The 24,788-nt window shown below is 41.1% G+C and overlaps 1 protein-coding gene across 2 annotated transcripts in view; it reads left to right on the top strand.

The window, feature by feature from the left end:
• Positions 1 to 2,149: 2,149 nt before the first annotated feature.
• The window catches only part of Sertad2 (SERTA domain containing 2), a 110,778-nt gene continuing 88,139 nt past the window's right edge, over positions 2,150 to 24,788 (top strand). Inside the window, exons 1-2 of one of the 2 annotated variants that reach the window (XM_048352619.1) lie at positions 2,150 to 2,799; positions 23,567 to 23,668. The gene's annotated coding sequence lies outside the window, so the exon portion shown is untranslated. Of the gene's footprint in view, positions 2,800 to 3,150; positions 3,168 to 23,566; positions 23,669 to 24,788 lie in introns of those variants that run through there. The other variant, XM_048352620.1, reaches the window with a different exon arrangement.

Below are 24,788 nucleotides of genomic sequence, written 5' to 3'. Positions count from 1 at the left end.
AATGGGACTTTTTCTGCCCCAAGATGCTAAGCCTGGGTATTTGGAGATCCTCTGAAAGATTCTGGTGTGTGTCTAGACTCAGAATCGTCTGTATTATTAGATCCACCACAGCATATAAAACAATAACCAGTTATATTCACCTATCCATAAAATAAACTCAGCAAAATAAACAAAGGGCTGCTTAAAATGTATCATTAGTACATTCTTCAGTGTAGTGCTGCAACCACATTAGGCATGGAGCATTTTTCCCCACTTGAGGGATCTAGTTTGAGTGAGCTGGCTAAGGGAACACTGCTGTGTGGACCACCACACCTTGGGGGCAGGGTGCACTAGCTCCCTTGCCCTACAGACTTCCAAAGGAGTTTCAATACGTGGAAACGCCCACACATTCACAAGACTACCGGAAGGTCGCACCACAGATCATTTTTGTTAGTGAACTCAGAACTACAGGAAGGCATGATAGAATAGAGCTAGAATCAGAAGTGGAAGAGGTGACAGGCTATATGTCACAACTAAGCCTAGGGGAAGGATCTGTATCATAAAGTGACAATAATCAAGGAAAGTCAATCTGAGGAAATGTTGGTCTTCATTTAATATCTCAATTCTAGAGCACTGTAGGATTCCATTATCTGAATCTATCTATCTACCTACCTCACTTCAAGACCCTAAGTCTGCCCTTTTGGTTGACTCACATGTGGAAAAATGGACATCATGTTTTCTGTGTAGACCCGAATGGGAATGCAATGTCTGATTTGTCTTTCGTTGGTTTCTTGGCAGCACTTGTTTTAAGCTTCAAGAATGCACTTCGTGGGGAAGCCAGTGTTTGGTTTTGAGGACGTCTCTCTTCATCACCAGTAGGGGAATAGCAATTACTCCCAAGTTCATGTGCATGCAAAGAGTTAAAAGTGTGTGAAATGGTTACTGGATAGTGGCCAACCTCTTGAGAAACGCCATCCCTCCTGGGGATGGGCAGAGAGGATATCCAGTGGGCGCGCCCTGGCGTGGCCAGTATTGCCTTCGGGGTTCAAGGTGAGGAAGTAGGAGAAAGCCGGGTGGGATGTTGGGATGGAATGTATATATGCACGGAGAGAAGGCACAGCCCCAAACTCAGTAAAGAAGCCGTTTGTGTCCAGGAGCTGTTTCAACCTGCCCACACCCCAGCCCTGGGGTCTCCCAGAAAACAGGCAAAGCGGGCGCGAGGGCGCCGGTCAAGCCCTGGGTCTCTGGCTGGAAAGGCTGCTCAAATCCCAGATCCCAGCCCCACTAGTCCTCACCCGGGACCGTCTCCAGGAGTGAGCACTGAGTGGACTCGGGGCCAAGTTTTTTTTTTTTTTTTTTGTCAGATTCACCCCAAACCTGGGTAACCCCCAGGGCTGGGGTTTGGCTGCAGGGACTCCCCGGCAGCGCCCAGCAGAAGGCTGAGCTGGAGCCATCCTCGGCTGCCACCTCCTCCTGCGGGCGTGGAGCCGGCAGCACAGCCAGTCCCTATCGCTGTCACGCAGCCAGCAGCACCCCCCCCCCCACCTCCCCCCGCCCCCAGCCCTCACACTGCTATTTGCGTGACTGACCCAAGCCAGGCGGGCGGGAGGACCGCGCAGAGGAGTAGGGAGAGAGGGCGGGACCGCGTGGACCCGCCCGCCCCCTCCCTCTCCCTTCCCCCCTCCCGCTAGCCACTTTCTCCTCCTCACTGGTCACAAGCCTACGTCAATCACCCCCGCTCGCCACTCAGATTGGCGGAAGGCGCAGTTAGGGCGGGCAGAGTGACTCCTCCGGTCTCCAGCCGCTCGTCTTTCCCTTCACTCCCCGCCCCCCCCCCAACGTCCACCCACCTCTCTCCACCCCCCACTCCACTTCCCCCACCTGGTTCGCGGCAGTGTCCTTAGAAGACTCATTGGGCCAGGGGCGAAGCCAGCCTCCTAGCGAGCCATGTCTCTATTGGAGGAGACTCACGTCCGTTAGAGCGGCAAGCCTCTTCATTGGATGACTCTGCTCCGCATCCCGCCCCCTCAACGCCTGGCTCTCCCGGTCGCCTCCTCCCCTCCCGGTTCTCCCTCGGCCCCTTGCCCCGCCCGCCCGCCTGCCGGTCCCCGCCGCATCTCCCCGGTCCAGCTGGGCGGGGACTGCCGTACGACTCTGTAAAGTCTGTGAGTCACTGCACAACCCATCAATCCAATTAAATGTCTTGAGCGAGCCGAGCAGGCGGTGCTGCCGCTCGCCCCGCCGCGGCCGCCCCTGCTCGCAGCGCCCCTCTGATCCATGGCTGTCTGTCTGTACTTGTTAGGGTGCAACGTCCTCCTCCTCCTCCTCCTCCTCCTCCTCCTCCTCCTCCCTCTCCTTCTCCTCGGGAGCCGCGGCAACTTCCCCTCAGCCCTCAGCTTCTCGGGGACCGCGGAGGCATGGGATAGACCCGGAGCCGCCTCCCTCCGGCGCCCCTCCCGCCCTCGCTCACTTTCGCCCCTTTAAAGTCCGCTCCTCGCCCCCGGGCCGGGTAGACCCGACCTGACAGTCTATTATTCCTCCCCCCCGCCCCGATTTTCAATACTCCACGGGGCAGGGGTCGTAGGGACCGGTGGGTTTGTTTAGGGGAGGGATCCCCCCTCCCATCCCGTTCTTCTCTCTGCCTCCTTCTTCGGTCGTGACTCGGTTTCCCCGCTCCTCTCCGCGCCCACCCATCCCAGTCACCGTCCTGCACCCGAGTGACGCACCGACACCCCCGCCCACAGCCCAGACGTGTCCCCTCCCCTGCTGCCACCCCGATCCGTCTCGAGCTGGACCAGGTGCCTACTTCTTCGCAGAAGGGTGAGTACCGTGGTGGTGGTGGGGGGGGGGGTGGGGGGGTGGGGTGGGGGGAGAGGGTCTGAAAAAATGTGGTGGGCAGTCCCCTTTGGGGGAGGGCTGGAGGCAGGGGTCCGGTGTGGATCGGAGGTGGCGACCCCCCCCCCCCAACGCCCCGGCTGCCCCCTTCCCTGCCCCCGCGGCTCCTTAGTCACCACCAGCCTGCTGTATTTCTAGGTACAGCCAGACCTCTTCCGTGGGGCATGGTAACGCTCATAAAAATAATTGGCCGTGGCATGCTTTCTGTCTTTTGCCTGCCTGGTGAGCTCGAATACTCAGCGATGTGATCTGATAGACTGTGTGGCCGGCCAGAAGTGTAAAATGACTAATGGGTACGTTTGCGTCTACATCGAAGTTAACTTTTATTTCATCAAGGCAAAGCCGAAGGTATTTTTAATTGGAATGTGTGGTGATAGAGGAAGAGAAGACGGGTTGCCTAGTGGCGTTGCTTCGTGCGTTTATTTTAAAATAATTTTATAGCGTGTGGTTTTTTTTTAAATCTGAATTCAGTATTAAAGGTTATGAAGTCTTTGAAGCTGTTGGAGGAAAGCAAGGTAAGATGGAAATTCAGGTTGACACTTCACTCTGTTTCAGGCAGGCATTACAACGCAGGATTTTGTTATTTTTGACAACAGTGGAATTTGTTAGGGACAGAAGAGGAGTAGGGATTATGTTTCTTCTTGTTTATTTCTTGTGTCAGTACTAGGACTTGAACTCAGGACCTATGAGCTGTCCCTTAGTTTGAGGCACCGCTCCACTTCTAGCTATTTGGAAGTTAATGGGAGATAAAGACCCTCACAGACTTTCCTCCCCTGCCTGCCTTTGAACCTGCCTCTTGAGTAGCTAGGATTACAGGCAGGAGCTACCATTGCCTGGTTATGGATTGTTTCCTTTGATAATGATCTTTCGTTGATATCAACTCTTTGTATCAGGTCATTTTACAGAATTTTGCAATTCTTTTTTTGCTTTGGTGATGGTCTGTGGCTCAGAAGTACACAGTACCTGCTGCCTCTTTGCTTTCTGAAGGGCTTGTTTTGTGTATCTTTAGTATTTACTCTGAGAGAAAATTAAGAATTATGAGAGATGGTTACTCTGAATTAGCTTCTGAGGGCAGTTGTTTAGGACGCAGCTGTTTTAAATTGCTATTACTCTTTTTGAATCAAGTTCTGGGCTAGTTGTCCACAAGATTCAAATTAGGCCAAACTAAACATGTTTTGAAATAGTAAAGTACAGGAAAGATCTCTTAGTAGTTCCTTCTCTCCTTCTCTTTCAGACTAACTAGAATAAGTTGTTACTAAATTTAATTTTAAAGAATAGGCTGTTCCTGTACTGAAATCTGCCAAGTTGCTACAGAAAGACTTCTTTTTAAAGAGCAGAAATGTGTTTATGATCAGTCCAGAGTGGCAAAGTTGAAAAGTGACTTACATGCAAATGCTGTCTTGTAGAGTACCCCTAGAACTTTCAGTGTGTTTCTGGAAGACTTAGACAAAGCCTTTTTGGAATTGATTAATATAGTTCACCATGTGACATTTTTCATGAGGGTGAGACTAAGTCTTTGAAAGGCTTCATAGCACTGGGGAGCCTTCTTGCCTGAATTTGAATCTTGACATCATCCCTCACTGGCTCTGTGACCTTGGGCAGGTTTCTGGTTTGGCCAGTGCTGATTGGCTGGGTAAATTGGAGGGAAGGTTCCTTTTTCTGAGGGTTGTTACAAGGATTAGTGAAAGTGCTTGTCAAGGAGCACTGAGTGTTAGCACTCCATCTTCACCATCTGCAAAGTGGGTATGCAGTGGAGTAGGTAAGATTCTGATTCCTAAAACCTAGTTTAATCACTATGCCCTCTGAAGTTAGCTGGTAGACTAGCTAGTTGCCGGAGTCCAGCACTTCCTTATCAGCCTAAGCAACAGAGTGAGACATTGCACTCAAACCAGAACAACTAAATGACTTTTAAAAAAAACAACTGACCTCTGGAACTGAATTCTGTAGGTTCAAGTCTTGATATTTCCTGTTGACATCTCTGACCTCAGTCCAGGTGCCTTTCGATTCCTCATCTGTCAAAGAGAAGAATAATAATATCTCACTCCATAGGATTAAGGTGAGGACAGTGACTTCATAGATATAATGTTTGATACATCTTTCCAAGTAGCTCTCTTTGGGTCATTTGTATGTCTTGAAGAATGGATCACTACTTTTTTTTTAAGTATATCTTTTGTAAAGGTGTAATCATTGCTGTTAATAAATTAGCAGAATTATTTATCAACATGCATGGTATGTGAATTAGAGTTTATATGGAATTTTAAGAAATTTAGTTACTAAGCTGGACTTCGTAGTGTGCCCAAGAGGTTAATTGGGAATTTCAGGCCAGCCTGGGATAGTAAGACCTTGTCTAAAAAAGAAAAGAAAAAAAAATTGGAATAACTGGATGAACTGAATTGAGTTATTGATGAGTTGAATTGAGTATTGCATGAGCTGAGCTGACTTCCCTTTCATTAGAACTTGGATAATAGAATGAGCATGCATCCATTACAGTTATAATACATATCATAAGTTTGTTGTATCTGTGGTTTTCTCCTCTACTAAGCAGAAAGCTCTTTGATGATAACAATAGTGCTTCAATCAGGCATTGTCTGGTGCCGTAGCAAAGTGCCTAGAATATAAAGAAGAGTAATTAGTACTTGTGGAATTAATCGAACACTGTTATACACAAGTTGTTCATATGTACTGGAATGAATGTGATATTGTAGAGAATACTGGTATTTATATAATTAAATTGAAATTTCACTTCTCAATTATTTGTAGTTAGAGAGTATTATATAAGTATTGTAGTAACAATATAATATAGCATTGTTAAGAAACACTGTTTCACTTTGATGATTAAATTGAAAAAGTAATATCTTCCTTTATTATCTGACTTGTCCATTTTTAATCATAAGACTTTCCGACTCCTAAACTTCTGTCCTTAATTAATGTGAATGAGGTAAACTAGATTATGAATGAATGTGTTATTCTCTGCTTCTGAATTACTAAAAGTAAAGAGAATCCATCAACCTTAGCAATGTAAAATAAAATGGCATCATTTCTGTAAGGATGGAAAGTTTATTCCTCTTTTTATTCAAGAGTAAAACTCTTTCTCTTGAATAGTCTTAATAATAATTAGCTATTGAAATAGCTGCAGTAAATTGTGTGGTAGGAATCATAAAGGAGATATGTATGTGCAGTTAGTAAATAAGACACTTAAGCTTTAAGCCATACACTTATTAGGCATTATACAATTAGGAAAAAATAGTTTCAAACAAGAAAAATTGATGGGATCTATCACTTGCTTCAATTATAGAACCATTCTATTTTACTTGTCAATAAAATCCAAGTTTAATTACTATGCCCTCCAAAGTTATAAAATGCAAGGATTATCTTTAATAAAAGGAAGATTCTCAGTAACAAAATCTGAATTCTAATCTACACAGAAGTGCTACCATGTTCTATAACATTGCTAAAACAAAAGTACATGAGACATCTATTATCATGTGGATGATTTTTATGCATAGAATCCTTTGACCAAATCATGTTAACTGGTTTCTTTGAACACATTACATTTTTTTTTTTTTTTTTTTTTTTTTTGCCAGTCCTGGGCCTTGGACTCAGGGCCTGAGCACTGTCCCTGGCTTCTTCCCGCTCAAGGCTAGCACTCTGCCACTTGAGCCACAGCGCCGCTTCTGGCCATTTTCTGTATATGTGGTGCTGGGGAATCGAACCTAGGGCCTCGTGTATCCAAGGCAGGCACTCTTGCCACTAGGCCATATCCCCAGCCCCACATTACATTTTTTTATTGGCTTACTCCGTTTGGCCTCTTTTTTTTTTATTGCTGTACAGTGTTTTGTTTTTGAAGGAGGATTCTGCTACATAGCTCAAGCTTGGCTGGAAATGTGAGCCTCCTGCTTTGGCCTGAGAGTGCTTGGCATTATAGGATGCTCTACCACACCTGGCTGTTGATAAAAGCAGGTCATGTACAGCAAAACTTAAAAAAAAAATTATAGGCACTTAGGACACTTAAGTGCCTGGTCTGCAAACATGAAAGATATCTTATTTTTTACTTGACACATTTTATCATACTTTTTTCGTATCTCATATGTCTGGTTTTTATTCTAGCTTTTTTGTGAAGACATTTTGGATATTGTATTTTATGGACATGTACAATGTTTCCTTTTTTTTTTTTTTAAGAAGGAATCCCTCTATCGCCCTCCTTGACCCTGAAGTGCTTGGTTCAAATGGTCCTTCTATGTCAGCCTTCCCAGGAGTATATCTGTCTCATGTTTCTAACTTTTAAAAATGCAAGACTTGTGAAGAATTACTTGGAAAGAAGAGAAAACAGGATTTGAAATAAGCATCAGGGCTTGTGATTTCTAAGCTTATCTTTTTCCTTTTTGTTCTTTCTTTTTTCTTTTGCCAGTCCTGAGTCTTGAACTCTGGGCCTGGGCACTATCCCTGAGCTTTTTTGCTCAAGGATGTCACTCTACCACTTTAGCCACAGCTCCACTTTCAGCTTGCTTTGGTTAATTGGAGATAAGAGTCTCAAGGACTTGCCTGCCCTGGCTGGCTTCAAACCATGATTCCCAGATCTTAGCCTCCTGAGTAGTTAGGATTAGAGGCATGGGTTGTTGGAGCCTAACTACTATGCTTATCTTTTAACATTAGAACGATGGATAGCTATATGTTCAGTGATAGAAAGAATGAAACATAATATATGTATTATTTAATTATATTAGCATAAGACTAAGCCCATGGAGGTCTATGTACATCAGCAGCAATACTGCGGATTGGCACATGACCTTGATCATTCCACTTAACCTTCACTGCTCTTTATGTCCTGACAGGGGAAGAGGGAATGCCGTTATCTACCTTTACGCTTTAGAAGTTGTAGAGGTAAAATTCAAGGGCTCTGCAAACCATCTGAAAAAAACAAAAGGCAACTAAGGACAAAGTAAACATTAACATTTAGAAGTGGATTTTTTTTGGGGGGGTCCTGTACTTTTGGAGGATTTGTCTTAGCTCAAGGGCATTTTAAAATTTTGATCTTAGATTTAAAGAGATTTCTTACTGATATGTTCACAAAAATATCAAAGGTCTCCCCCAGCAGGTAAGAGCTCTACCACTTCGCTGTACCTCAACTCTCTAAAGTACCTTTAAAAAAGACAAGGAACTTTGTTTTAGTGGAATGGAGTTTTAAATGTTGACTCTACATTTCTGTACATCTTAGGTGATAGCCAATGTTGATGTGGGAAGAACAAACTTTAGATGTCTGGGAGACAATACATGTTATTACATTAAAGTTTGTAAAACTTGTATTTGTATTACAATAAAAACATTGAGTCTTAATCGGGATTAATCAGAAGGTAGCAGATTCCATCTGATTTCACTTTTTGGCAATACTGGGATTTGAATTCATGAACTCATGTGTGTGTTATAGGCAGATGCTTTACCACTTGAGCCAAGCCTCTAATCTCTTTGACTGTATTGTTCAGGTAGGGTCTCCAGATCTTGCCCCATCTGGCCTCAGACCTTTCTCCTGCCTTAGCCTCTTGAGTTCAGGGATTATAAATGTGCGCCATCATGCCAGACCCTACTGAAATCTCTGCTCTCCTTAAGCTCAGGCAGGAGGATGAAGAGTTTGAGGTCAGCCTGTGTACATAGTGAGACCTTGTTCTAAAATAAAAAAAAAAAGAATGAGTACACGCAAAAATAAATATATTCACAGAAAAAAACAAGTCATATTGTTTATCTTTAAGTTTCAAAAGAATTACTTGGCTTGGGACCCTCTTTATACTCCATGTATTGTGAATGCAGTGAAATGTGCACATTTCAGAAAATAATGGCTTGGAAGATTTGCTTTACACCAGTTCTTCATTTAGGAAGGCTAGTGAAGGCATGTACAGAAAAGCAGCATTTTAAGGAATGCGTTTTTTTCTTGTCTCTAAAAATGAAATAGGCATCTTTAAAACTTAAAAATCAAAAGCCTTGAAAGTCAGAGTCACACCAGCCTTCTTACTAGCCTAGTAAGTATGGGGTCCTGAGTTCAAACCCCAGTATAGCCCAAAACAAAAACAAAAACAAAAGACAGCAACTTTTTTTTTTTTTTTGTACCAGTAGTGGGGCTTGAATTCAGGGCTTTGCGCTCTCCCTTGGCTTTTTCCATTCAAGGCTAGTGTTCTAGCACTTGAGCCACACTTCTACCTCCAGCTTTTTGCTGATTAATTCAAGATAAGAGTTTCATGGACTTTTCTTTTTTTTTTTTTTTGGCCAGTCCTGGGCCTTGGACTCAGGGCCTGAGCACTGTCCCTGGCTTCTTCCCGCTCAAGGCTAGCACTCTGCCACTTGAGCCACAGCGCCGCTTCTGGCCGTTTTCTGTATATGTGGTGCTGGGGAATCGAACCTAGGGCCTCGTGTATCCGAGGCAGGCACTCTTGCCACTAGGCTATATCCCCAGCCCTCATGGACTTTTCTTGATGAGCTAGCGTCAAATCTTCATCCTCAAGTCTCGGCCTCTTGAGTAGCCAGGATTACAGGCATTAGCCACCAATACCCAGCTTAAAGCAACTTCTAAAAGCATATTGCTCTTTAGTTCTTATTGTGCAACAGCCAACCATTTGAAACAGAATAGTCAGCATTGTCTGATTCCTTCTCCCTTTTGGAATTTCAAGTCCATTTTGATGTTCTATGTGGTGGTGTATGTAAATCTTCAGCAATGAGTATTTACTTTTAACATATCAAATAAAATGACTTAAACCCTCTTCTGTTCTAACAATCTTTTCAGTTTTCATGTTTCTCTGTTAGTTTACCTTTTCTTTATGTGTGACATTTTCTTATTTGCTGTATGCTTTTCCCATGAACCATTCGGATTCTTTGTCCTTGACCAAAGTAGTATTTTCCCCTTTGGCTCTGTGCATTTGCTTCTGTATAGAGTGTAGAATAGAGGGTTTCTTATATTTCAGTCTGCCTTATTAGACTAATGAAAAAGCCTTCTATATGGAAAAGTTTCCTTTGCTTTATCTTGAAAGATGAGTTCTTCAATCATTTCATCTGTACAAAATTCAGTGATCCACTTTATAAATCGAAGATCAAGTTTTAGCTTTTGTGAGGTGGTATGAAGAAAAAAATTGGAACATATTTATTAGTTACTACTGTACTTAGTTACTGATGTAACTAATATAATGAAGAAAGGTTCTATGTTTGTTATTGATGTTCTATTCATCAATTGGATGGGGGGGGGAGGGAAATCCCAGAGAATTTTTTCCGTTCATACTACCTGGGAAGGTCTCAGACATTCAAGCTTTGTTTTGCTTTGGAGACTGCTTCTGGATGCCATGGTCACCTGATTGTGTGGGCAGTAGATGGCCTGAGAAACACACAGCAGTGAGAGAAGCAGCTCTTTTGTTTTGAACTCCTTAAAGCCAGAGAGAGCATCAGGCCAGGCATACTGTGGACGTTTATCAGGACTCGGCCATTGTGGGATGATTAATGGTCTCTGGTGAAGTAGTATCGTCTTTATTGTCTATAGGCTTCCATGTAAATGAAATGTAGCCCTTTGGATTTATTTTTGTTTTGACTTAAAAGCCTCTTTTTTACTCTGAAAAATCAAAGTGTGGAAATGAATTTTTTCTTTCTTTGCAACGCTTTGATTTGAACCCAGGACCTCATGCATACTAGGCAAATGCTGTACAATCAAGCCACACTCCTATAACCCCAAATATGCATTTCAAACAAGATTTATGTTAAAAAAAATCCTGTGAGAGTTGAGTACTGGTGTAATCCTAGATACTCAGGAGGCTGATATGAGAGGATTGCAGTTTGAAGCCAGCCTGGTAGTTTGAAGAGCCTGAGACTCTTATCTCAAATTAACCACCCAAAAGCCAGAAGTAGAGCTGCTGCTCAAGTGGTAGAGCACCAGTCTTGAGCACAAAAGTGCAGGGAGAGCATCCAAGCCCTGAGTTCAAGCCTCAGGACTGGCATACACACAAGAAAATCAATCATGTTGAAACTTTTCCTAAGGACCTAAATACCTTGAACTCTGGAGAACCCTTAAGAGTTTTTCAAAATACTTGATATTGTTCAGATTTTAGATTTCATCAGATAAAATGAATCTTCCCTTGATTTAGAAAACAAGCAATCTATTGTTATTTTTATTTATCAACAATTCAAATAGAAAATTAGATAAATGGCACTTCTGAGTTGATCAAAGAAGAGATTTTTTTTAAAAAATGTACTTTATAGAATCTGTACCTTAGGGAAAAAGCTTGATCTGCTAGACACCTGTACCCATTTTGGCTTCCATCGGGTCGCTCGGTGAGTTGGTTAAAGCAGTATTTATTGAGCACCGACCATGTGCCAGCTTGTCATCAAGCACTTGTGGTACAACTGTAGAGAAATGAACACTACCATCCTTGTGGAAACTAGATAGCAAACTTCTGGTGTACATATAGCCTGCTCTCTAGTATTTGGAGTAGTCAAAATTAAACACTATACAAAAAGGACCAGAAAAATCAAATATTCTTTATGTGGATTTTAGGCCTTCTGATGTTGTATAAAAGAAATTGTAAATCTAAAGTACTAAAACAAAATTCCACCCAAATGAACAAATTTTATTTGAATTTGAGTTGATATATTAAAAACAAACAAACACCTACTACTATTACCAGTAGTTTTCACCAGAAATCATGAATCTTTATTTATTAAGCTGGGGAAACTTTGCAGTGGACATGGTATGAAATTTCTCTTAGGTTTTCTTTACCTTTTCAAAGTTGCTTTTTCCTGTTCCTTTGTTTCCTTTGTGACAGAGCCTGAAAAAAAATGTAACCCTGCAAGTTGCCCAATGGAAATGTAGTCATCTGACTATATTGCACAATTAACAAGAAAATCTTTAGTTTGTTTTGTCTAGTCTATGTTAACTAATTTTTGTTTTGTTGCATTGGCTGTACTTGTGTAATTTCCTACACAATAAAATAAAACCTAAAGTCTTCATTTTTTTCATCTTAGCCATTCAAGTAGATAATCTTGTTTTTATGCAGTGCAAGCAGAATTTATTCCATAGAACATATAGGTAATGATTATCATTATTTTATTTTTATTCATAAATATTTAAAACCTATCCTAAGTGCCAGGGAGTATGAGAGATGATAATAAGACACGGCAGCTGCCCGTAATGGTGCTCATGGTCTAGCTGGATACAGAAGATTTCCACATGGAAACAAAATCTTTCCTACTTGGCAATATGTAATTTAGCATAATGAGGAGTCCAGGGTGTGTGCAATACAGTAAGCCAGATCCTAGGATAGATAGACTGGCCTTCTAGAAGTTCTAGAAGGCTCGTCTAGGAACCCATCCTTTTTTATCTAAGCAAAAGTGATTAGAAGGCCTTTATGCCTTGGACACATAAGGGTGTTCAAGCTACTGCAGTGGCTCAGCAAAGCAGGGAGGAGAAGGAGCAGACATTGTTGCAGCTGTGGCATTCACTACCCTCTTGGGAATTGAAACTGATCTGAGAATAGACTACATGGATACAGCATTGGTGTATTCTAGTTGGGGTTTGAACTCTGGACTTTACACTTGTTATACAGCTGCTCTGTTTGAGCCATACCTCTAGCATTTTGTGTGTGCATGCGTGTGTAAGTTCTGGGGCTTGAACTCAGGGCCTGGACACTGTCCCTGAGCCTTTAACCATAGCTCCACTTCTGACTTTTTGGTGGTTAATTGGAAATAAGAATCTCACAAACATTCTTTGCCAGGCTGGCTTTGAACCTCAATCCTTAGACCGCAGCCTCCTGAGAAGCTAGAATTGTAAGTGTGAGCCACTGGTGCTCAACACCTATCTCTTTTTGCAGTAGGAGTCTAAATATTTGCCTGGGACAGGCCTCAGACTGCAGTCTTTCTACCTACAGCATTCGTTAGTTGGGATCACAGGACTGCTACAATTACACCAGCCTACTAAGGTTGCCTCTTGGTAACTAACTTTTTGGATTGACTAGCCTTCTTATCTCCACCTCTCGAGCAGCTAGGAATACAGATGTGCACCACCATACCTGGCCTATTAGATTGTTGAGAAACAAACAAACAACCTGCTATTAGGATGCCTGGTACATTCATGAAGGTGCTGTAGCTAAGGAGAATTCCCTGAAAATAGAAAGAATACTAGATAGAGGAGGTAAGAAATATGTGGAGCTAGAGGCTTTGACATTTTCCAGAGATACTTCCTTAGTTTTGTCTGGAGCAGGCTTGCCTGAACCTAATATCACAATTAGTAAGTCTGTGTATATTGCTGTAATATGTAGGTATAATCTTTCTAATTGTTTTGTTTGGGAATTAGCTGAAATTCCTGTTGAGTGTGTGTTTAAATCCTCAGGTATAAGGCTGTGTGACTGTGGCTTTTGTTTTCATTTTATTTTTCTGAGTACTTGAAAATGCTGACACTCTTTTTAGTGTGCATGTTCTTATGTATTGGGATCTATGTTAGAGATAGGATAGATACATTGTATTTATGTAAGTTTAAGAAACTTACAAATTATATGCTTTGAGTATATGCACTTGTATAACCAGCACAATTTTTATAAAAGTCATTTAGGTTGTAAGATATATTATCAAGATAAATCTCTGTGCGTGTATGCTGGTACTGAGATACTAGGTCTTGAATTCAGGGCTTGGGCCTTGTCCTCAGTTTTTTGGCTTAAGTCTAATTCTGTACAACAGCTAAGCTTCCAGCTTTTTTTTTTTTTCTGGCTAATTGGAGATGAAAGTCTTTGGACTTTTCTGCTCCAGCTGGTTTGGAACTGTGATCCTTAGATCCTGAGTAGCTAGGATTACAGGCATGAGCCACCGGGCTGGCTGCAAATTACATCTGTAATTTCCCTCCCTCCCTCCCTCCCTCCCTCCCTCCCTCCCTCCCTCCCTCCCTCCCTCCCTCCCTCCCTTCCTTCCTTCCTTCCTTCCTTCCTTCCTTCCTCCCCGCTCTCCCCCCCTTCTTTCTTTTTTTGACAGTTGAATTCAGGGCCTTATACTTGCAGACTTGGTAGCACTTGAGCCACACCTCCAACCCTTTCTGCACTGATTATTTTTAAGATAGGGTCTTGATTTTATGTCTGAGCTATAATTCATTTAAGTAAGGAAAACAAATAAAATTGAGGAGGCTTGTGCACTGGCTTAAATTTATATATTTGGCCTTAAGAGTACTTTTTTCTTCATGTAGAACACATTGGGATACCTTTAAGTAATTACAAAAATTTGTAGAATTGGACTTGCATAGTTTTCAAGAAATCCTATCCTTGTACTTGAGCAGATTGAGTCATCTTTGACGTGGGGTAGAGTATGATTTTAGTGAGGTTAAATGGCTTGATGCTTCTTAAACAGTATTGTTCTCCTCACCCCAACCCCCGAGCCCCAGTTTTGGCATGTTGGTCCATAAAGACTATGGGAGGCATAGTGAGAGTTTGTTAGGCAATTCTTTAATGTTGAGCATTTCTTAATTCATCCAGTGTGTGTTTCATGTTAATTTCTTTATTGTTAGAATTAATGCTGTATTAAGTAAAAAGCACTGACAATTTTCCATAAATAAAAATAGTGAGTTGTTTCTGGAGTTGGAACTGTCAGAACGCTTTAGCACTCTTTCTGTCATCCCCACAGGACAAACTACAATGACAGTGATGGGTCTCTGCTTTTGAAAGTCCCGGGTTATTCTAATGTCCACTCACACTATACAGTGCTGTCTCTCCTGCACCCAAACTTTTTTGAATAATTCAATGCACACCCCTACTCCCTCTACTGGGATTCAGTAATTATTAATATTTTGCCATATTGCTTTATGACTCTATCCCTCCCTCTTGCTCCATATGTATACTTGTTTCTCTGTGCCAACTGAAGGTCAGCTTCAGACATCATGACTCTTCTATTAAGTACTCCTGTGTACATCTCTTGAGAATAGGCTGTTCCCCTATAACCACAACAGCACATCTTAGAAAATTAATAACTTAAAACCTTCACAGGTTTATTTCCATTTATTAGGTCATCAAAATCCATAATTCTACTGAAAATGTAATGTGTGTGAAGAATTCTGCAGAGTATGAAACTCTGGGAATTTTTGCTCAGAATAATGTGTGTCTTTTTTTGTAAGACCAGTACTTTAAGGTTGTTTGTTTGTTTTGATTGATTGAGTGTGTATGTGTGTGTGTGTGTGTGTGTGTGTGTGTGTGTGTTAGTCCTTGGGCTTGAACTCAGGGCCTGGACACTGTCTCTGAGATTTTTTTGCTCAAGGATCATGGACTTTCCTGCCTGAATTAGCTTTGAACTGTGATCCTCAGATATCAGCCTCCTGGGTAGCTAGGATTATAGGCCAGAGCCACTGTCATTTGGCATACATATTTTTATGGGATTGGAGAATTTTCTTTTTTTTTTTCCCTGGTCAGTCTTGAAGCTTGAACTCAGAGGCTAAGCACTGTCCCTGAGCTCTTTTGCTCAAGGCTAGTGCTCTACCACTTTGAGCCACAGTGCCACTTCCAGTTTTCTGGTGGTTCATTGGAGATAAGAGTCTTATAGACTTTTCTGCCCAGGCTGGCTTTGAACCATGATCCTCAGAGCTCAGCCTTCTGAGTAGCTACAATTACAGGTGTGATACAGCAATGTCTGACTAGTCAGAGTATTTTTCTATGGATGGTGAGGCAAGCGCCTTTCTAGCTCTACCATTGCTTGATTACATCATGAGGACAAACTATGATGAAGTTTCATGCCACAGGGTGGGTTAATGGAGAAGTCTGGCCTAAGCTAGACCATCTTGTTCAAAAACTTGCTTTGTCACTTGATGTAGGTGACCTTGGGGAAGTTAAATTCTCCTCTCAGTTAGGATGCTTTCAGAAACTGCCCTCAAGCGCACTGGATGTGGATTTCAAGACATGTTTCACAACAAATCCAGAGGTAAGGCAGGCTGCAGGGCTGGTCACTTCTGTAGCTCAGATTCTTTGCATCTTTTTTTGTCAGTTTTGACTTTTTGTGGGCTCCAGCTTCTGTTTTGACTTCTTCTAATTTCAGAGTGCAGTGTCACTCCTCTCCACAGCTGTAGGCTGTCAGTCTTTCTGTGATTGGGCATCAAACCACATCTGGACCAATAACTATCTTCAAAGGAGCATAGACTATGTCCTCCTCAAGCTGAGAATTGGGTACTCTTGGGGACAGGAAAGGAGGAGCGGAAATTGAGTAAGCTCCTTACTGTGTCTATTATTTCTCTCTCAGCCTGTTTTTATTTTTGTAAAATGGGAGCTGATTATAACTTGATATGAAACAGGCAATACAACATACACAGAGTTAATGTGAAATTTGTGGAAGAGGAATTACTCTTCTCTCTTTTCTATTTTCTAGAAAGACCAGTTTTCTAAAAAGGCTATCTTCCTTTGACACCATCATACTCTATATTGTAAGCATGTGTAAGTGACTCACCTTTAGAGGTCTCTGTTACTTGTCATTCCCCCTTAGTGCCTAGGGCACAAATTTTAAAAAATGACTTGTGTGTATTTGGTGTATAGAATAATGGGTTCCATTATGCTATTGTCATACAGGGATATAAGGGACTTTAGTTGCATTTTCCCTTCCACCCATTACTCCAAGTAACACTTCCTGCCTCTTCCTGCTAGTCTTCTTCCTACTACAGAGCACAGCCTGTTTTGTGAACTTTGTGAACTAGTTAAATACCTATCTTGGCCCATCTTATTTTTTTTCTTAAATATTTTAGCTTCTTTTATATTATTCTAGAGCTAAGGAAGGGAAACTGTCGAGAGAGAGAGAATGAATGAATATGTGTATACATGTATATATGTAAATATATGTATGTGTGTGTATGTGCGTACATGTGTGTATGTGTGTGTGTTTCAAGATCCAGCTCAAATGTTAATGGAGATGTCTTTAGTTTTGCCATTCATAGAAACAGCAGAGTTGAAATACATTTCTCCCTTTACTAAAAGCAAAGCACGTGACCCACAGCAGATGTCAACAAAATCAACTGCCTTTTGAAATTGAGTAGCTTGCCTGTCAGGATAGACCAGGTCTTTGATAGTTTGGGCAAGTCTAGGGTTACTACTAGGGTAGTTGAGCCATGCTGGTTTCTTCAGAACTTCCTCTCTAAAAAGGATTATGGACTCATTTTCCAGCAAATCTTCCCCCTCCCCCTCCCCACAAGAAAGTTATCTTCCAAAATTGCCAATATGTGTCAACACAGGAGGGCCTGTTTTGAAAAGAAATAGGTAAGAGAGGGTTGTCAGCTGTTTTTCCTTATGGCATATGTAAAGCAGGGTTAAAAAAAAAAGAAGATGAAAAAAAGTGCAAAGATCAAGATCCAAAGGCTCAAGAAAAACTTAAAATGTAAATTTCTAAGGCTTTCCTGGAATACCCTGCAAAATTGTCACAACTTCAGGTTCTTAACATTTTTCTTCTAAAATAGCCCTTAAAGAAGAGCTAAACAGAATGCTCTCTCCATTTCTGTGCTTGAAGAAACAGAGAAGTCTACTGTCTCTCTTAACTTGAAAGATACTGATTTCTACCTTTTCTCTCTTTAGTTTCAGGTTTTCCAGTGTTGTCTAATGTTTTAGTTTTGGTGTTGTTGAGGAACTTGTTGATCTGTTAAAGTTTGTGAATAATAAAGCTACTTGGAGTTTGAATAGTAACATCAGACTTCAAAACTTCTGCTGGTATGAATTATTTCAGCCAGAGGGATGTTTTTAAGTCTCTTACTATTTCTACATGTCTCAGATGAAGGTCTAGATATGTTATGAACCATCATAATAAATGCAGAACTCTGAAGTAAACTAATTTTCTTAAATAACCAAAAGGATATGTGACTGGTTTTAGTGAAAAGTCCTGGAATTTGGAAGAAAAGGTTTGAAGTTTGTATTGCACATCCTTAAGTGCTATAGGTTACATTTAAGAAAGATGAAATAATGATATTTTACTTGTGAAGCTGTATTGCATTTGGACAAGTTTTTCATTTTAGTGCTTTGCAGAAAAGTTTTGTGGACAAGTTTCGCTTTGCTGCGCATCCAGTGACTGAACTATGTCGCTGTGGTTTGCCACCAGCCGAGAGGCGGGAATGAAAAGCGATATGGCTCTTGTTTCCCATCTAATAACCAGACTTTATTTTTACTTCTACCCCCAGAGTGAAAAAAAGAAGAAGAAAGTACAAAGATCAAGACCTAAAGGCTCAAAAAAAAAAACACAACCCCACGAAAAACCCTAAAATGTAATTTTCTAAGTAGAAAGAGGCTGACTTTGTCATAATGTGAAAGACATACTCAGGAAACATTTCTTCAGAGCCACAGAGTTGAGTGCCAGGATCATACATGGGTTAGGGTTAATTCCTCCTTCAGACACTCAGTCCAGCAGGTAAAATCCAATCAGGGTCCTTTTGGGCAATCCTTTTGGCTTTTCATTGTGCTTTGAATAGCATCTCATATTTTTTTTTTGGCCTGGCCCTGTTTGGACTGTAATCTTTCTATTTATGCTCCCTATAAACTACCTTGCCCAGCCTTTTATTTATTGAAATGAGGTCTCATGAACTCTCCCCTCCCCAAAGCTGACTTCCAACCATAGTCTTCCCAATGTCTGCCTCTTGAGGAGCTAGGATTACAGGTGTGAACCATCACGCTTGGTTTTATTATCTGCCTCTTTTGTTATTATTATTATTAAATTTTATTGATAAGGTGATGTGCAGAGAGGGTATAGTTACATAATAAGGTAGTAAGGACATTTCTTGTCATATTTGTTACACCCTCCTTCATTTTTCTTTACCTTCCCCAGTTCAGATAAGCATATATACAATATCCATTGTACCAGAATCTGCCTCTTTATTATCTGCCTCTTGTCACTTAAACTCTTGTTACAGAGTAGTTGTTAAAGCTTTGCCTTCCTCTTTTCTTCTTTCTAGATCTGTATTGGAGTTTCTCATGAGCATTCTCAAGTTGTGTGGATTCTTAGGGCAACTGCTTTGGTCTCAGGTCTGTTATTATTTTTATCTTAGGAATTATTTTTCTGATTGAAAAGTACAGCATGACCAATGAAAACATTGTTAACCAGCTAATAAAAATGTATGTATAGTACTTGTAGAAAAATTGGAAAAGAGATTATACTCAGAGAATGAATGGTGAAATTTTAGAACCACAGTCCAATAAGTATTTTGTTTGAGCTATTTTGGCCTTTTAACATGTATGTCCTCAACTTTATGTGATCAAAACTTTACTGATCAATTTGAATGTTGGAATTTTTTTTTCTTTTGGTAGTATTGGGGTTTAAACTCAGAGACCTGTGCTTGCTAAGCAGATTCTCTTACATCTCCAGAGAGATTTGTAAAAATTAATTTGTAACTGGACAAAAACAAAGGGTAGTTTGAGAATATTATTGGAATTATAATATGATGAAATATGTAGTTGTCAGAAAATTTGTATGTAATAGGAAAAAATAGCTAGCATATAGTGTTGTGGTAGATCAAGTCATGGCCCCTTTCCGACTCTAATATGAAGCATGTGGCACAGCTCTGTCTCCTCAGCGTGGTGGTGTTCCACTGGCATAGGGATTATTGAGTACCCTAGAGTGACATGGGGAATGAGCTTTTGGTGTTTTCTTTTTGTTTTTGTTTTTTTGTACTTAACGGTACTTAGTACCTCCTAAGAACAATATTCTATCAATGGAAGTATCTTCTTTTTTAGCTAATTTAGAATTACTAATAGAGTCCCAACAGCACTTGAGAAGCTAGGGATGTCTCTCCATGATAGAGTATATGCTTCACCTGTGTGAAGTCCAGTTGCACCATCACCACCAGCAGAATAAGGAAATTTGACTCTTGTGTTTGTGCTTTGTTGGCATGGAATGACAATAGATGGGTGGAGAATCTGCCTGGTGATGGAGAGGTGCTCCACCTCTGCTTTGCTTGGCTGTGGAATCTGCATCCTTGCATATGGGCTTCTGTATTCCACATCTTTTGGAGAAACTCTGTCTTTTTCATAATTGAATAATTATATGAATAAGAATTTTCTTTTGAGATGAAATCTACCTATGCTGTCCAGACTGGTCTTGAACATGTGGGCTGAAGTTATCCTTCCACCCCAGCCTCTAGAGTCGTTGGGGCAATAGATCTGAACCACTGCACCCAGCAGAACGTTTTTAATGTTTTCTTTCTTTTAATGTTTTTTCTCCTCCCTCCCTCCCTCCCTCCCTCCCTCCCTCCCTCCCTCCCTCCCTCCCTCTCTCCCTCCCTCCCTCCCTTCCTGCCTCCCTCCCTTCCTTTTTCCTCAGTACTAGGGCTTGAACTCAGGGCCTGGTATGTCTGTAAGCTTTTTTACTCAAGGATGATGCCCTTATCATGTGGGCCACAGCTTCACTTTTAACTTTTTTTTTTAAACTTTTTTTTTTAATTGGATGTCTCACTGACTTTCCTGCCTAGTCTGGCTCTGAATAGTGGCATGAGCCACTAGCGCTTGGCTGAATTTCCTATTTCTTAAATAAAGTAGAAGCCTTTTTTTGGTTCTTCTGTTTCATCTTATATTAGTCATTTGGTGTAAGCATTCATTTTTTGAAAGTTTCAAATTGTTTTTCTGTCCAGGTTGTTGGTATTTCAGCTAGCAGTAGCCTCGCCTCTTCTGTAGGAATACAAAACAAAAAGCACTTCCCCTTGAGGAGTACTGGATGAAGGTGTCAGTACAAACTTGGTACATCATGATATACTAACCCCCCCCCCCCAACATTTATGACTAGGAAAATGTTTCTGGCAAAAAGACATTCTGTATATTCATTTAGTCAGTTACTGAAACTGTATTATGCATGGCTTTGAAGTTGGAATGATTTAATGCTATAGTCACCTATGAGTGCTAGTGTAGTGAGTTCTTAGAATGCCTTTTGCTTCCTAGGAGGTCATTTATGTAGTAGATAATAGCATGTCAGAAGAACAGATGATGTTTTGATTTACTGGAGTATGGAGTTTAGCTCTGTGTCATGAAATTGGGAACGTAGGCACTTGATCAGTCTAGCTACAAATTTGTACTCTCCACATTTCATGTTTTCTGTGTGCCTTTGTTTTTGTTTTATAGTGATGCTGTCAATCGACAAACAAAGGGCAACACAAATAAAGTTCAAATAGTCAGTTGAAAAAGTTTGAATTGGGTGGAATCAGGGTTCTTGTCAGTTTGGTTTTTCCTCCTGCTACTACTGAGGCAAGACAAAGTTTTATTCCCTTGAAAAGATAAGGTTCATGAACTTTGTACTGGTTCAGGGTGTGTGGCGTTCAGCCCTGTAACCATTGCTCATTGTTAGCACGGTGGAATTCTGGTGCATTTAAAACATCCTAGCCACCATGTTGTTACGCCTTCTCACTGACTTGGCAGTTCAGGTACCCTTTAGGACATGAAATAGAGAAGCTGCTACATACTTCCATAGTTTACTACAAAGTTTGTGGCATCTGTTATCAGTATTCATGTCGAGCAGGAGCTCAGGGATGGCCCTGCAGGTTCTTGAGGTGTTTAAGAACACATGGCCAGTATTACTTGCTGAATCCAACTCTGGAAAACTTGCACGGATGCCATATTTTCTGTGCTATTGTTGTGTCTAACTATGAAGTGAAGGAAGTGCTAATAACACTTCCTACTTGTTTAGCACGTTTCCTCCCCAGCTCTCAGAAGAGTCGGCCAATATCAGGCTGGATCCCCAGCCTATGTTTCTGTTCTTTTCTAATGCATGTCATGTAATATTACATCCAACTTTCACTTGCTAACTTCCTTTTTCTTATGCTCTTCTATAAATTAGAACATAGTATTTACTGTTATCATCTCCACTAAAAAAATGACCTAGGTTTATGCTGTCGTCAGCCACAGAGCCAAAGTCAGAACTCACAGTTCTTTCTTGGCTTTATTTTATCAGTGAGATATAGTTTCTATCCTTTTCAGTTACTCTTGTAGGACCAAAGAAAACACACTTCTAGCTACTAAAAATATTCCTCATGTCTCTTCTTCAGTATTCCATGTTAAGATTTATACTAGATTTATTGTCTGAAGTAAAGTTTCATTGCCAGTTATAAACATGATCTGTTCGCATCTTATTCCTGATCTGACTGCTGTTCCAGACGGTGATGGATAGTTGATGCAAGATTATAATGAATGTAACCCCTAGTTTCTTTTTGCTCTTTTAAATTTGATTTAACAGGTTGCTTTCTGCCAGGAATTTTATGAATGGACAAATGTTAATAAGCCAGATTTTTTTTTCCTTTATAGTAGTAAATGTAACAAGATCTCTCCCCAAAGTGGGATCCAGTTAGAGTATGTTAATACTTGAATGAATACTTGCTGGATTTATAGGTAAAAAGCAACTCCAATGCCAGGTACTGGTGGCTCACACCTCTAATCCTAGTTACTCAAGGAGGCTGAGTTCTGAAGATCACAGTTTGAAGCTAGTTTAGGTAGGAAAGTACATGAGACACTTATCTCCAATTAAGCACCCAAAATGCTAGAAGTGGAGCTGTGACTCAAGTAGTGGAGTGCTAGCCTTGAGCACAAAAGCTCAGGGACAGCACCCAGGCCCCACGTGGAAGCCCCAGGACTCACACCCAAAAAAAAAAAAGCAACTCCAACTACTGGTAAAATGAAGATGTTCCTATAAAACTCTGTCACTATACTTGAATATATTCTATGTTTTGAAATCTATAGTCCATGGGTCTTCCTTCTCCTCAGTGACAGTTTGCAGAACTTGAAGAGGGTTCTGTAAAAACTAGAATAATTGGCTTTTCTGCCATGAAATCAAACTAAGGGTGAAGTTTCTGTGAGACCATTCCTTCCCTCTTCTGAGCAACCAAAGTGAAAGTTGCATTTTGCTCAATTTTGTGTAATCTTCTTAGTGAAAACAAGACTCAAAGTGAATGTGGTGTGCACAGACCAAGCAGTCTTGTTTCATTGCCTACACGTGACCCAGTGTATGCACACACACGCCACACATAAAGAGTCCATTCTTATTCACATGCAGCCCAGGGAAGCTGGCCACTGCAGTCCTGGGCTTGGTGGACGCTGGCAGCCTTTCTCCTCCTGTGGACAGCAGCCTGACGTCACCCCAGGCGGCTGTGACACCACTTCAGAGATTCTCAGCTGGCAGAGCTGCGGAAGGCCTGGCTTTGATCACTGCCGTCACACTTGAGTAAATGCACTGTGAGGAAATTTGTTACTGTCAGAAATCCTGGGGTTGTCTTTTCATGTTTTTAAGGAATAGTCCTTATCTTTGAACATTTTGCTATCACTCTATCAACAAACTTGTGTGATGCCCAAAGAATTGTGGTTATTCTTATTTTAGAAACACACCAACCCAAGTGCAGAGAATTGAAAACTTGGCAACTGGTTCTAGAGTGACCAAAATTCAGGCCTTCCAAACTCTGTGGCATCCTTTCTTCTCCTCCTGTCCCTCCTTTCCTCTCTCTCTCCCTCCCCCGCCCGTGTGTGTGTGTGTGTGTGTGTGTGTGTGTGTGTGTGTGTGTGTGTGCTGCTATGTAGCTCACTATTCTCAGCCTCAGCTTCCCAAGAGATTACAGGCATATACTAATATCTCATTGGTGTCTTTTTTCCACTGTATTAAATAACTTCTTTAAAGCGGTGATTGTTAATTGTTCCGTTCTTCTACTTCCTCTCTCATCTAACTGTGTGGGATGGTGATTTATGATTTTTTTCTTGTTTCTTGTTTTTCCCAGTGAAGACATTTGTTCAGTCAGATCCAGTCTTGCTGCATTCAGGAACTCCTAGACAATGAGATAACCCGCTCCCCCATCTGAGAGCCTTCTGAAACATCTAGCGTAAGTCTGCCCTCACCAGCTAATTGCCAAGATTTATTAACCACATGATGCTGTTGCTCATTTGGCCTCTGAAAGCTACATAAAATTGAAGGGATGGATGAGAGTAATTTCTTGTGTTGTTAACTAGAGGAGACAAAACCAAAGTGAAAAGGCCATTCTGTTCCTTAGAAATCAGAATTTTATTGGGAGGAGGAAGAGAAAGTTGAAGTGCCACCATTAAAATGTCTCATATCTGTTCTAAAGAAAAAAAAGAAAAACAAAAAACAAAACAACCCCTCCCCCAAAGTTGTTTTTCTCATGTCTACTGGTTTATTTTTAAGCTGTTACCAAAGTAGAAAAAGAACAGCTTTCCTCCATGGTTTATGTAGTTGCATGTATGGAGTCGGAATGCTTCAGGTTGTAGATAATCTTGTTTTCCAGTTTATGACTCTAAGGTCAGTTTTCAAGGTGATATTAAGAATAGGCAGAGTCAGATGCTGGTAGCTCATGCCTGTAATTCTAGCTACCGTGAGAGGCTGAGATCTGAGGATGTAAGTTTGAAGCTACCCTGGACAAAAAGGTCTGTGAGACTCTTATGTCCAATTAACTACCTAAGAGTTGGAAGTGGAGCTGTGACTCAAATGGTATAATGTTAGCCTTGAACAAAAAAGCTAAGTGTCTCACACACACACACACACACACACACACACACACACACACACACACAGAATAGATATGGATCATCTTAACTTCTCCCCTGCAAGCCTATACCCCTAGCGAATTAATGTTGATTTTAGCTTATCCCTCATAGAAAGTGTCTCAAACTCCTGTGTATTAAAAATTCAAATAGTTTTAAAAATAATAAAGTGCTTCTTTAAAATACACTTTGGCACATACTGTGCCCTCAAAAAGTAAATTTGAGGCAAGCACTCTTGCCACTAGGCTATATCCCCAGCCCTCAAAAAGTAAATTTGAAACAAACCTATCCTAAGTTATATATACTAACAGTCACAATAATGAGTATTTATACATATGCTTGACTGAAATATACCCTAAGGAGAAACGGGTCTATTGAATGACTTAAAACAAACTAAAAGGACTGTTTAATTTCTACTTAAAATTTTTTGTTTGGCATTTATTT

The sequence above is a fragment of the Perognathus longimembris genome, chromosome 8 (assembly GCF_023159225.1).
Source record: "Perognathus longimembris pacificus isolate PPM17 chromosome 8, ASM2315922v1, whole genome shotgun sequence".
Taxonomy (NCBI): Eukaryota; Metazoa; Chordata; class Mammalia; order Rodentia; family Heteromyidae; genus Perognathus; species Perognathus longimembris.
Note: the sequence above shows the minus strand (reverse complement) of the source record. Positions and strands in the feature narration are given on the sequence as shown.